At 40.1% G+C, this 15,040-nt stretch overlaps 1 protein-coding gene across 1 annotated transcript in view; it reads right to left on the bottom strand.

The window, feature by feature from the left end:
* Positions 1-7,616, bottom strand: part of usp53b (ubiquitin specific peptidase 53b) — a 94,205-nt gene extending 86,589 nt beyond the window's left edge. Inside the window, exon 1 of the mRNA XM_062027064.1 lies at positions 7,277-7,616. The gene's annotated coding sequence lies outside the window, so the exon portion shown is untranslated. The remainder of the gene's footprint in view (positions 1-7,276) is intronic.
* Positions 7,617-15,040: the final 7,424 nt, after the last annotated feature.

The raw sequence follows: 15,040 nt of genomic DNA, 5'->3' as shown, positions 1-15,040 counted from the left end.
TGCATTTGCCACCACTTTTTGTCTGGTCCTATTGCTGGCTTTCTTTACCTGTGCCTTATTGGCCATCGGGACACACCTTTCCCCGGTTGCCAATCAGGAAGCCTCTTCAGCCAGCCTCGTCAATGGGACAGAGCTGGATGATTGCTTTACGTTTTACGTGCTGCACTGCATTCCCTATGTTTCCTATGCTTGTAACTTTTTGTGCACTTCCTTGCTGAACTATTTCTGTAACGTGGTCGGTGTCGAGGCGGCATGATGATGCGGATTGTTCTTCCGACGAGGACAGCAGGAACTCCAGGGACAGCGTGCAGGTAGGAGATGATTTATTCTCACAATAAATCAAATACAAAAATACAAAAACTAACAAAACATGCAAACACAAGGAGAGTGTGCCGACTGCACACGGGAAGCTAACGGAGTAGCTCACAGGGAAAATACTAAGACGGAACTTAGCGTACGAGAAACAACTATGAACCAACGTGACAGTTGCATTAAGCAAATAAAAGCACCAGACTGAGTGACGGGAAAAGGCAGTACTAAATAGCTCTCTGATTAGCACTCAGAAACAGGTGAGCGCCCCGAACACTGATCAGAGATAGGTGAAAACAGTAATTAACCATGACAAGCAGAACTAAGCCAACAAGAGACAAAACGTAAACAAACTATGATCCGGGCAACGCATAATAACAATTTCAGTTTGCTTTGCACTAGTTTTGTGTTTTCCCTACTAAAAGTTTTTTTTTTTTACCTGCACTTCAACTGCTGTCTCTGCATCTTGGAGCTTAGATCAACACTGAATCTAACCTGCACCTGCGGTTCTTCTTAACTCAATATTATTTGATGCAGAAAGCTATTCCAAGCATTTTTTTGTCATTGAAACCTCCTTTTGACCTTTATTATAGAATAGCTGAACTTTAGTATCTGCTTCTCATCTTGAATTCTAAATGAATTATGGATAAACAAGCACGTAAACAACAATTAATGGCCAATGCATTCACATCTTAACTGAGTAAAGTGCAACCAACACTTTAGGTTGAATTAACAAAAGGATTCCTTTTCAGCTCACATTAACAACATTCAAGCAATTTTCAATTAAAGTACAGTAACCAACATTTTAACAGTGAATTTACCTGCTAAATAAAGTTCCCCGACCCGGCCATACAGTATCTGTTCTCCTCCCTGACGGACAGTTTTCCCAGGTGTGCGGAAGCATGTATGCCCCCTCATTTCTGTTGATGGTGTTAGCCACTCGCTTCCTAATTTCCATAACGTTCTTGATCCATCTCTTCTATTTATTTGTTTCTCATCAAATGACTTCTCCTTGTGTTCCAGAAGTCGATGCGTCGCCGTAACTTGCTCCGCTGTCAATTCCGTTGCCTTTTTTTTTACTTAAAGTTGTGTAGCAGCTTCATACTAGTGTTGTGTTGCCTGTCTTTGTTGTGGCTTTTGCAATCGGGCTGTAGCTGAAAGTTTTTGTGTTGTAATTTATGATATTGTCTTGTGGCATTTGCATGTATTATGACCTTTCTCGACTATCGTAGGTATCCGCCATTTTTGTTTTGATGATGCCACAGATGGGCAAAATACTTAATGTTTAACGTCCTTATCATTAAAAGTGCCAAACTTCATATAAAGTCTGCCATTCCTAAATCCAATGATATTTTTTGCTAGTATTGATACAATCGATCGATTCCCTTTTAAATCGATCTTGGATCAATACCGACTTTCCGCAAGGCAAACTTGCCGAGCACAGATTGATATACTTGAAATTTAGGAATATAAATCAATCTATCAATATATCGATCAATCGTTACACCCCTACTTTGATGAAATTGAATGGGCTTGGAACACATAAAGTCTAATCCGGCATCAGAGCTGAGTTTCAGTTGCATACCTTTACAGACACATCACATAAATGCAGACTTCTTTGGTGACGGTCTTGATGTCACGCCGTAGTTTGATTTCGTTTGTGAGACAAGAAGAATGAACAAACCCATAGCCACCATCTTATTCATGCTCCAAGGATCTCAAAAAACAATTTCAGGATCTCACAAAGCTATCTCAGGACCTCACAAAACTATCTAAGCATCTCACAGAACTATCTCAGGATCTCACTAAACCATTTTTTTCCTGGCGCATTTAAAAAATCAATAAACCTGCATCAGCAATTAAAACATATCTCTATGTGGTAGTCAAAATTTTAATAATTGTAAAAACATATTCAATTACCAGTATATTGGAAACACAAGTTACCTCTATATTGAAGCTATTATCATCTATATCTGATTTATGACACCAAAACACTTCCAAAGTTTGCCCAAAAATAGATCAAAATAGTATCAATGTCACAGAGATTCCCGAGCCATTTTGAGAGTTAATGAACCATCCAGTCATGTGATCCGTGATGTAGACTGAGGAACCACAGATCCCTTACCCATCAACAACAATGCTAATCAAGCAAAATTATGATCCAGAACCTTATACTTTTGAGCCTGAACAGAGGATGAGTAATACGTTTTAAAAGTTGTGTGCTTAACGGATGCAGCTTTATTGTAACACCAGAGGATCAACAGCAGGGGTCCCCAAACTACGGCCCGCGGGCCGGATCCGGCCCCCCAGCATCCAAAATCCGGCCCACGGGAAGTCCAAAGTATTTTTTTTTTTTTTTTTTTTTTTTAAATCTTCCATTTCTAATCCATTTTCTACCGCTTGTTACTCTCGGTGTCTCCTAGCCGCTCAGGCAAATCATATTGTCTAAAAATGTATTTTCCCATCGATAACGTGACAATGTTAAATGTTGATGAACATCAATGTTAATTGATGTTAAATGACAAAACAGATTAACCCGCTGGAATATAAAGACAATGTATATATGTGTGTGTATATATATAAGAACATCCTAGAGGCCGCAGAAAAGGCCTCCCGGTGGCTGTGGATCCGTAGGGGGGATCCGTGGTGCGCTACTTGGACACAGGCCGGGGTCTGATCACCCCCGGCTGGGTCGCCCGGGCGAGGGTGTCTGATGATTAAAGACCCGAAACACCCTATGACCCCGGGTTTATCACTGATGACGTGTCCAAGCATCACCGTGAGGTGTATTCAAGTTCTTTATATATATATATATATATATATATATATATATATATATATATATATATATATATATATATATATGTGTGTGTGTGTACAGCCCGGCCCCTGACCAAATTTTTTTAACCCAATGCGGCCCCCGAGTCAAAAAGTTTGGGGACCCCTGATCAACAGCATTGCTAGGTGCTCGACATACAATCTAACTATAATAAACCATGATAAAGCAAACACTTACTGTACAATTTCCACTCTCGCTGGGATGTCGACCGACAGGACGCTTACGTAATCCCGTTTAGATGAAGAATTAATCACAGTCCACAAAAAGTGTTGAAAAAATTTGCAGCAACTAGTGTCATTTTCACCATCTTGGACGATGTGAAAGTAGACCAGTCTTTCACTCCATGGCCACATTTCTCTACTAGAAGGTGAGAGATGCATGAATAATAATCTAAAATTAACTTTTAGCAAGTTTGAGACGAAGCAGAGGCAGCCGCCGGCTCAGTGTGTCAACAATAGCAGTGTAAGCTAGCATTAGCTCACTGCTGTCAATGCAAAAAAGGGCTGTCTGCGTTGTCGCTTAAAATAATAATATAGCTCATATTTGGTTAATTTTCAGGTCACAACATGTAAATGGAGTATTGTTGGCGGTTTCTGGATGTTTTCAGAGAGAGTATAATGAGCTCAACAGAGGACCCTTGATCTGTTGACTCAATTGCTAGGCTATTTATTTTTACGATTTCGAATGCATAAAAAAGCTAACCGTTTATGTTCTTGTCTTACGTAAGGATTGGGAATGATAAACAACACATCTCGTTCCAATATTTGCGTATTTCCAATATGACTGATCTGATAACATGGTCAGAGTGCATAAGCGTTACTTCAGTGAGGGAAAATCTACGGAAAGATATTCGGAGCGGAATCTTTTAAATGTCCGACTGAATTTTTGGTGGAAAAAAGTTTGAGGACCAGTATATTATATATACTCTTTATTGCTCAAATGGCAAAACCATATTACAAATATTACTGATACGGACGGTGAAAATGTTCATAAATCAAGTTATGCTCGCAACTCAAAACATAACAAAAAGCTGAGAGTCAGCCCGTATCTCAAATTACTCGTAAATTGAGGTACCCCTGTAAATCCAAATGGCCTCTCAATATGATGCTTACAACACTGAAAAAAAACTACATCATTCATATTGTTGGATTAGGGATGTAACGATAAACAGTATTAAAAATAACTGTGTTAAAACCCCTGATAGTTAGTATTACCGTTTTAAATTGAAATGATCAAAAACTTTAATTGATAACTGCACTTTCATAAACTCACAGACCGACTGGCGCCAGCTTGCTAGCTTAAGTGCTAACATGAAAACAAGAGATATTTACACTATTCCCCATTAATAAATGACATACCCCAACATAAACTTATATAAACACATTGCTGTCTGAGCAACTAAGCTATTCAATTGTGTACATTGAACCTAGAAGCTGTGCTCTCTTACAAAAGATTGATTATTCTAAACCCATCCATCCATTTTCTACCGCGTGTCCCGTTCGGGGTCGCGGTGGGTGCTGGAGCCTATCTCAGCTGCATTTGGGCGGAAGGCGGGGTACACCCTGGACAAGTCGCCACCTCATCACAGGGCCAACACAGATAGACAACATTCACACTCACATTCACACACTATAGGGCCAATTTAGTGTTACCAATCAACCTATCCCCAGGTGCATTATTCTATACCAATGGTGTCAAACTCATTTTAGATCAGGGGCCACATGGAGAAAGATCTACTCCGAAGTGGGCCGGACTGGTAAAATCACAGCATGATAACTTAAAAACAAAGGCAACTTCAGATTGTTTTCTTTGTTTGAAAATAAAACAAGGACATTCTGAAAATGTAAAAATCATAATGTTGTTGGGGTTTTTTTTACACTTACATGTTGCGGTTAATAGTACTCTATCTTTATTTGTCGTTATTTATACTTTCTGAATAAATCATGTGATAATGTTCATCAGTCAACTCATTGGTGTTAATTTTCAATCTATCAAGATAAAAAAAAATGGATCAAAATCAAATTACAGGATGGTATTTATGTAGTTTGCTCATTTTCCTCGACTGGTGCACTAACATGTGTTTTTTTTTTTTTTACATACGTAGCATCATCTACAAAGATACAAATAATTGCTATTGCGACATCTAGTGAAGACATTTAGAACAGGAGTTTCGTTCATTCAAAAATTTCGGCTAATTTTTATACTTAGCAAACTCATCCCGCGGGCCGGATAAAACTTGTTCGCGGGCCGTACATTTGACGCCACTGTTCTAAACTCTATACTATTTTTACGGTGTGTTCAAGCACCACTGAACAGAGTAGGACGCCACAGCGCCTGGCAGAAATGATAAATAAAAATAGATTTTATTTGTTACAATACTAAGAATAAAACACTATCAGTAAAGCATAAGAAACACAAAACATGAAAAACAGTGGCTTTTTTTTTTTTACAGTGTGTCTATTTATTTTACTTATTAAAAAACAATAACTTGATCAAAGGATTTCAGTTTGTGTACTTTTTGAGCACATACTGCAGTAATAATTATAACCGCAATAATATCACATTGTCATATGGTTACATCCCTATTAGGGGTGTGGGAAAAAATCGATTCGAATTCGAATCGCGATTCTCACGTTGTGCGATTCAGAATCGATTCTCATTTTTTAAAAATCTATTTTTTTATTTTTTTTGTTTGTTTTATTAATCAATCCAACAAAACAATACACAGCAATACCATAACAATGCAATCCAATTCTAAAACCAAACTCGACCCAGCAACACTCAGAACTGCAATAAACAGAGCAATTGAGAGGAGACACAAACACGACACAGAACAAACCAAAAGTAGTGAAACAAAAATGAATATTATCAACAACAGTATCAATATTAGTTACAATTTCAACATAGCAGTGATTAAAAATCCCTCATTGACATTATCATTAGACATTTATAAAAAATAAAAAAACAAAACAATAGTGTCACAGTGGCTTACACTTGCATCGCATCTCATAAGCTTGACAACACACTGTGTCCAATATTTTCACAAAGGTAAAATAAGTCATATTTTTGGTTCATTTAATAGTTAAAACTAATTTACATTATTGCAATCAGTTGATAAAACATTGTCCTTCACAATTATAAAAGCTTTTTACAAAAATCTACTACTCTGCTTGCATGTCAGCAGACTGGGGTAGATCCTGCTGAAATCCTATGTATTGAATGAATAGAGAATTGTTTTTGAATCGAGAATCGTGTTAAATTGAAAAAAAAAAATCGATTTTGAATCGAATCGTGACCCCAAGAATCGATATTGAATCGAATCGTGGGACACCCAAATATTCACAGCCCTAATCCCTATGTTGGATTAATACGTCTATAAATTGTGGACCAAAACAGATGAAAACTTTATTAAAAGCATAATTTTAGGCTCCTGTGCCATGAATGAAGTGTACAGGTGTACCCACTGAAGTAACCTGAGGGTGTGTAAACAACATCACCGTCATCAAGTGTAAACTTTCAACTGCATCATTCATCAAGCAGACAAGTCAGTCATGGCGTCTGCTCTGGTGAACATTTCGAATTTCTGCAGCTTCGCACTGGATCATTAATCTTTAATGGCCATAATGAATTATCACTTTGATAGGGAGAGGAAGGGGAGCTCCTATCAATAATAAGAGCCATTTTATTCCAAATGACACATTGAGTTATGGCTTCTTCTGTGTTATTAGCTCAACCTAAATAGGGAAAATAAAACAAAAATAGGCAAGTCACGTTCTACATTTTAACAACATCATGTATTTAAATACAAAATAATACTGACAGATATATTTAATTAATGACCACTGATGTTGTTATGTAAATCCTTAAGTAAAGTGCCCCTGGTGCCCCCCACGTTTTTGCACCATGCACTGTGTGACACTATGTGATGTCCATTTAAGGGGGATTGGGGGGTGTGGGGGGGCTGCTATACAAGTGTGACATAACACTGTGCACCGTGCAGCTTTCCCAATGATCAATGTGCATTTAAACCCCCATGCACGTCGATAACATGTGCATTTAAAAAAAACAAGCTGATGTTTTGCAAGGGCACTGCTCAAAAAAACAACAACAACACCCATGCAGACTCACCTTTAAAAAAAAATGCAGGAAGTCCGAGACGGGGGTCGCAAGAATCCAGTGTTTTGTTTTGGGGGTTTATTTTTTCAGTTTTTTTCCCCGGTTCGTGCGAATCCAAGGCGGGCAAGGAGCGCCGATACTGCAGAAACGTGCAGCGCTATCTGTCATAGTGCACCATTGGCAATCCCTCCGACACGCAGGCTGCAGCCTCAGCCGTCTGCTCGCTGCCACAGAGCTGCCCGGGACACTTTCATTTGGCTTCAAATTCACCCCCCCACCGCCGTCCCCTTCCCGGTTGGTGTGCGCTTGTGTGTGTGTGTGTGTGAGTGATAAACGAGGCCATGCAAGTGATGGTTTGTGGCCAGAACGTCCGACGCGGATTAGTGATGTTTGGAGACTTGCGAGGTCAAACTCCGCCCCTAGTGTCGCTTCGAGTGCACTGCAGCTGTGTTTGCACTCCTTGCAATCCCCTGCATGGCAAAGTGTGTGTGCTGGATGGAGGAGGAGGAGGAGGAGGAGGAGGAGGAGGAAGGTCAGACTTGCAACTTGTCATGATGATGATGAGAACAGACATCACGTGACTACATCCGTTTCATAAGCATGCAGCAACGTGGGGACTGTACTGTGCTTTGAAAAGGCTCAAATGTCAGGTAACCAGCTGTCAAACTTTTCCCCCCGAGGGCCGCTCACTAAAAAGGTAAAGCATGCAGGGCCATTTTGATATTTTTCATTTTCAAACCTAATCAATCAATCAAGGTTTACTTATATAGCCCTAAATCACGAGTGTCTCAAAGGGCTGCACAAGCCACAACGGCATCCTCGGCTCAGATCCCACATCAGGGCAAGAAAAAACTCAACCCAATGTGATGACAATGAGAAACCTTGGAGGGGACCCCTGGGCGACCGGTGCAATGGACGTCGGGTGGATCTAGCAGAAAAGAAACGGCAGATCAACTGGTCTAAAAGGGGGGTCTATTTAAAGGCTAGAGTATTCAAATGAGTTTTAAGATGGGATTTTAAAGGCCTACTGAAAGCCACTACTACCGACCACGCAGTCTGATAGTTTATATATCAATGATGAAATCTTAACATTACGGCCGGGTTAACTTAAAAAGTGCCATTTTAAATTTCCCGGGAAACTTCTGGTTGAAAACGTCTAGATATGATGACGTTTCCTCGTGCCGTCAATGGTTGAAGCGGAAGTTTTGGGACACATTGTATCCCAATACAAACAGCTCTGTTTTCATCGCAAAATTCCACAGTATTCTGGACATCTGTGTTGGTGAATCTTTTGCAATTTGTTTAATGAACAATGGAGACTGCAAAGAAGAAAGCCGTAGGTGGGATCGGTGTATTAGCGGCTGGCTGCAGCAACACAACCAGGAGGACTTTGAGTTGGATAGCAGACGTGCTATCCGACGCTAGCCGCCGACCGCATCGATGATCGGGTGAAGTCCTTCGTCGCGCCGTCGATCGCTGGAACGCAGGTGAGCACGGGTGTTGATGAGCAGATGAGGGCTGGCGTAGGTGGATAGCTAATGTTTTTAGCTTAGCTCTGTGAGGTCCCGTAGCTAAGTTAGCTTCAATGGCGTCGTTAGCAACAGCATTGTTAAGCTTTGCCAGGCTGGAAAGCATTAACCGTGTAGTTACAGGTCCAGGGTTTAATAGTATTGTTGATCTTCTGTCTATCCTTCCAGTCAGGGGCTTATTTATTTTGTTTCTATCTGCAGTTAAGTCCGATGCTATCACGTTAGCTCCGTAGCTAAAGTCCTTCGCCGATGTATTGTCGTGGAGATAAAAGTCACTGTGAATGTCCATTTCGCGTTCTCGACTCTCATTTTCAAGAGGATATAGTATCCGAGGTGGTTTAAAATACAAATCCGTGATCCACATTAGAAAAAGGAGAAAGTGTGGAATCCAATGAGCCCTTGTACCTAAGTTACGGTCAGAGCGAAAAAAGATACGTCCTGCACTGCACTCTAATCCTTCACTCTCACGTTCCTCATCCACGAATCTTTCATCCTGGCTCAAATTAATGGGGTAATCGTCGCTTTCTCGGTCCGAATCGCTCTCGCTGCTGGTGTAAACAATGTGCAGATGTGAGAAGCCCTTCAACCTGTGACGTCACGCTACTTCCGGTACAGGCAAGGCTTTTTTTATCAGCGACCAAAACTTTATTGTCGATGTTCTCTACTAAATCCTTTCAGCAAAAATATGGCAATATCGCAAAATGATCAAGTATGACACATAGAATGGATCTGCTATCCCCGTTTAAATAAGAACATTTCATTTCAGTAGGCCTTTAAATGACTTAGTGTAGACATGGCCTAGTGTCATTGCTGATTATGTCAAATCAAGTGGTGAAAACCCCTGAAAGGGCTTTGATGCAAATGGGACTTGGGTTAATTCTCTTCTCCTACGCTTCTACTTTCTGATCCCTTCTTTCAAAGTGCGGCAAAAAGGACACAAATAATTGGCAAAAGTTAGAAGGCCTTTTTTCTTCAGCAGCCATGTTTTGTTTAGGCACAGTATCAGTGGACCTCTCGTAGATACTGTACATAACTGTGTGTACATGCACTGCATTAAACTTTCTAATACTTAAATATTAGAAAGTAGAGATGTCCGATAATGGCTTTTTTGCCGATATCCGATATTCCGATATTGTCCAACTCTTAATTACCGATACCGATATCAACTGATACCAATATATACAGTCGTGGAATTAACACATTATTATGCCTAATTTTGTTGTGATGCCCCGCTGGATGCATTAAACAATGTAACAAGGTTTTCCAAAATAAATCAACTCAAGTTATGGAAAAAAAATGCCAACATGGCACTGCCATATTTATTATTGAAGTCACAAAGTGCTTCTTTTTTTTTAACATGCCTCAAAACAGCAGCTTGCTATTTGGGACATGCTCTCCTTGAGAGAGACTATGAGGAGGTTGAGGTGGGCGGGGTTGAGGTGGGGGAGGGGTGTATATTGTAGCGTCCCGGAAGAGTTAGTGCTGCAAGGGGTTCTGGGTATTTGTATTTGTTCTGTTGTGTTTATGTTGTGTTACGGTGTGGGTGTTCTCCCGAAATGTGTTTGTCATTCTTGTTTGGTGTGGGTTCACAGTGTGGCGCATATTTGTAACAGTGTTAAAGTTGTTTATACGGACACCCTCAGTGTGACCTGTATGGCTGTTGACCAAGTACGCCTTGCATTCACTTGTGTGTGTGAAAAGCCGCAGATATTATGTGACTGGGCCGGCACGCAAAGGAAGTGCCTTTAAGGTTTATTGGCGCTCTGTATTTCTACCTACGTCCGTGTACACAGCGGCGTTTTAAAAAGTCATGCATTTTACTTTTTGAAACCGATACCGATAATCATGAAACCGATACCAATAAATTCCGATATTACATTTTAAAGCATTTATCGGCCAATGACATCGGCAGTCCGATATTATCGGACATCCCTATTAGAAAGTATTATTATTATCTAGTGTTACGCCAAAGAATCACTTCATCCAAGTACAGCATTTTATTATTTCTATATTCAAACACATTGTTACTGTTCAAACTGTGTGCAATGTTAAAGTGGCCACAAATATTAAATATACTTCCTAAAAAAACCTCTGCCTTGTTTTTAATAAATACTTAGCTACTGTATGCTACTGTATTTTAATGTTGGTCGTTATGTTAGTACTTAGAGAGCCATGTTTTTTCCGAGGTGGTACTTGATGAACAAAGTTTGAGAACCACGGTTACAGATCCACGGAGCAGTGTACAAAGTGGAGCATGTGTCTGTTTATAGCCTCTCTCTCATCATCGTGGTCGTCATCATCTTGTCCCCACAGACACGTGAATGTGCGCTTTTATTTTCCCTTATTAGTTTAATTGCCGCTGAACTAGTCGGGGACGTCCTCTCCTGTGACAGACCGTAGCCAAGTTTGTAATGTCCCTCCATCTGTCTTCTCTCTGCTCTAATGAGACACATGACGCATACACAGCGCACTAATCGACGGCCTTTTCAGCGTCACCAAAATTAGACCGTCGCCATCATTACTTACGCAAATTCTTTCTATTTATGTCTGCATTTATGTCTGCAACGGCCACACTCAGAACAACAAACTACTTCCTGTGTATGATCCATAATCCTCTCTCTTGATGCTTGTCCATAGGATCCTTTTTGTATAGTTCTGTAGTTAATGGTTTTTCATTCTTATCCCAGAGGTGTACAAAGTGTGGCCCGGGGGCCATTTGCGGCCCGCAGCTTAAGTTTTGTTGGCCTGCTGCATATTGCTGATATAAAGTTGAACAGAACAAGTAACAAAAAAAGGAGCGAAAAGATTTAGATTTAGTGAGAATTGAAAGTAATGATTAGGGGTGTCCCGATATGATAATAATATCGGATATCGATCCGATACAAACAACTTAACAAGTATCGGATTAGCGAAAGCTAGACATACAAAGTATTTGGCCACCTGCCTTGACTCACATATGAACTTGAAGTGCCATCCCATTCCTAACCCATAGGGTTCAATATATTGTCGGTCTATCTTTTGCAGCTATTACAGCTTCAACCCTTCTGGGAAGGCTGTCCACAAGGTTGCAGAGTGTATTTATAGGAATTTTCGACCATTCTTCCAAAAGCGCATTGGTGAGGTCACACACTGATGTTGGTCGAGAAGGCCTGGCTCTCAGTCTCCGTTCTAATTCATCCCAAAGGTGTTCTATCGGGTTCGGGTCAGGACTCTGTGCAGGCCAGTCAAGTTCATCCACACCAGACTCTGTTATCCATGTCTTTATGGACCTTGCTTTGTGCCCTGGGGAACAGTTATGTTGGAAGAGGAAGGGGCCCGCTCCAAACTGTTCCCACAAGGTTGGGAGCATGGAATTGTCCGAAATGTTTTTGGTATCCCGGAGCATTCAAAGTTTCTTTCACTGGAACAAAGGGGCCAAGCCCAACTCCTGAAAAACAACCCCACACCATAATTCCTCCTCCACCAAATTTCACGGCACAATGCAGTCCGAAATGTACCGTTCTCCTGGCAACCTCCAAACCCAGACAAAGCGTGATTCATCACTCCAGAGAACGCGTCTCCACTGCTCTAGAGTCCAGTGGCGACGTTCATGGCTTAGATAAACCCATTCCATGAAGCTCTCTGCGTACTGTACGTGGTCTATTTGGAAGGTCACATGAACTTTGGAGCTCTGTAGCAACTGACTGTGCAGAAAGTCGGCGACCACTTTGCACTATGCGCTTCAACATCCGCTGACCCCTCTCTGTCAGTTTACGTGGCCTACTACTGAGTTGCTGTTGTTCCCTAACTCTTCCACTTTCTTATGATAAAGCCGACAGTTGACTTTGGAATATTTAGGAGCGAGGAAATTTCACGACTGTATTTGTTGCACAGGTGGCATCCTATGACAGTCCCACGCTCCTGAGAGCGGCCCATTCTTTCACAAATGTTTGTAGAAACCGTCTCCATGTCTAAGTGCTTGATTTGATACACCTGTGGCCGGGCCAAGTGAATAGGACACCTGATTCTGATCATTTGGATGGGTGGCCAAATACTTTTGGCAATATAGTGTATTAACTGTCCGGAACAGCGAAGCAAACAGTAGCACACAAGCTAGATATAAGTAATAAGTGTCCCTAATTGAACAATATTGCAGTCTAAAATATAAACAAATATTAAACAATATTAAATACAGACACAAAGTCTCCAAGGCCGCAGTGTATTAAACTGTATCCAGTAACAAACGTGTCCGCATCACTCCACTTACTATGTCATTAGTATTGATAAGATTTTTCCTGTTCCGATTCCACTTTCATGTCTGCTTAACGATTCGGTTCCTTAACAATTCTCTTATCGATTCTTATTTGGAAAGAAAGACCAAAAAAAAGATGGATTAGCCTCAATTTTGTTTAGTTTAGAGGTAACATGACCCTACAAAGCCTAACAATGAGGTCACATGCGTAGTAGCATAGAAGAAAAAAAAGGTACTTTTTGGAAAATAAGTGTAATAAATAAATATTCTGCTGTATAATTTAACAACATAAATAATGTGGAAAATTACACAAGAATGTAACATTTAGTAACATACGATATTAACTCATTACATGCAAAGTGTGATATGTCAAGCCTTTGTTTGTTATAATTTCATGATTATGGTTTACAGTTTATGCAATCCTGGAATTGAAAATCTCAGAAAATGTAAGGTTTCAAAAAGTATAAGCCAAGATCATCAAAATGATAATAAAGGCTTGACATATCTCACATTGCATGCAATAAGTTAATATAATGTGTTACTAAATGTTACATTCTTGTGTAATTTCCACATTTTTAATTTATTATGCCTAGTTTCACATTTGAAGGTATTTGCTGACACAAATGGACTTGTACACGAAATTCAATTTTTAAGTTTCACCTGCACAATATAATGACTAAGAGAAAATCTGGTGGGGGGGACATGCAACTTTTTCTCTGACTACCATTGAACATTCACCTACCGAAAATTAGGATTGTCTACTGTAGCAAACAGTTGCAAGCTTTTGACCGCAAACTTAGTCGCAGCTCGGTGACATTCGTCTAGCGCAGGGATGTCAAACATGCGGCCCATCCAGCCACATCGTCCAAGCTTTTTTTTATCATTTTTAAAATCCTAATAAAAAAAAAGACGTGTGTTCTTGTCTCTCATAATGACTGTAAACGATAGGCAAAACTCCCCAAAAAGTGCAGTTCCCCTTTAAGTAAGTATTCCGTGAAAAGACTACTTAGGTACTAAGTAACTGGTGAGTAACTTCTAATTTATTTAGTAACTATTTTTAATGGTACTTGCAATACAACTGTGGTTTCTATATGTGATTATATTTAACTTAATTAGGAATACATGATATTTGCAGCTGCCGATAATCATCGACCGATAACAGCAATTATGACGTCTCTCCTCCCTTAATTCCGATAATTGAGCCGATAATGATAAAGACTGATAAAAGACTTATCATCTCCCTGTTTGCCATTGGACTCTCTGTTGTGGCTTGTGTTGCCACCTGTCTCCTTAACCCCTCCCCTCCCATACAGTATGTTATATCTGTGATGTCATGATACTGCGTGCGCGGCCTGTGGTGTACAGAGAAAAGTGTTGGCGTTCTTTAGCATGTCAGAAGAAGACATTTCACTCGTAATTTGAAAAAGGTGTTCTGCAAAAATTAAACGGGGATGGTTAAAGACACGTTTTAACACAATAAAATGGGAAAAATCACCTTAAAATTCCCCATCATGAAGATTTATGGAAGCAGTACGAAGCTGCTTGTGCTGCTCAGCCGAGATGTGGGGTTATTAGCAGCGACCGCAGCAAACGTAAAGCCACAGGACTGATGAGAAAACATTTGATAAGAGAGCGTCTAAAAGGAAGGACCTTAGGAGGGAAATTACTTGGAGACAAACTGAGGAGTGGTTTATGTTTAACTTCATGATTCGTCTGATGGCACACCTTTTATGATTTCTTAGTGGAAAAAATGCAATTTATTACTTGAACCTCAATTTCTTTATGTTTTACAATTCAATGCTGCCTTTCCATGGGGCAAACAGTTATTGCACTATACTGCCAGGGAAGAATATCATTAAATTTTAGAGATTCCGCGTATTACGTGTTGTTGCTAATGACAATGCAAAATCTTATTGGCTTGGTTCTATTGGCCTCATTTATATATGTTGCGTTGGACAGATATTTTCATTTTCCGAAATCGTATTTAGAATGTTTAAGTTGTTTGTTGTCTATCAA

This window comes from Entelurus aequoreus, linkage group LG18 (assembly GCF_033978785.1).
Source record: "Entelurus aequoreus isolate RoL-2023_Sb linkage group LG18, RoL_Eaeq_v1.1, whole genome shotgun sequence".
Classification (NCBI taxonomy): Eukaryota; Metazoa; Chordata; class Actinopteri; order Syngnathiformes; family Syngnathidae; genus Entelurus; species Entelurus aequoreus.
The sequence above is the reverse complement of the archived record's forward strand: the minus strand, read 5'-3'. Positions and strand labels throughout refer to the sequence as shown.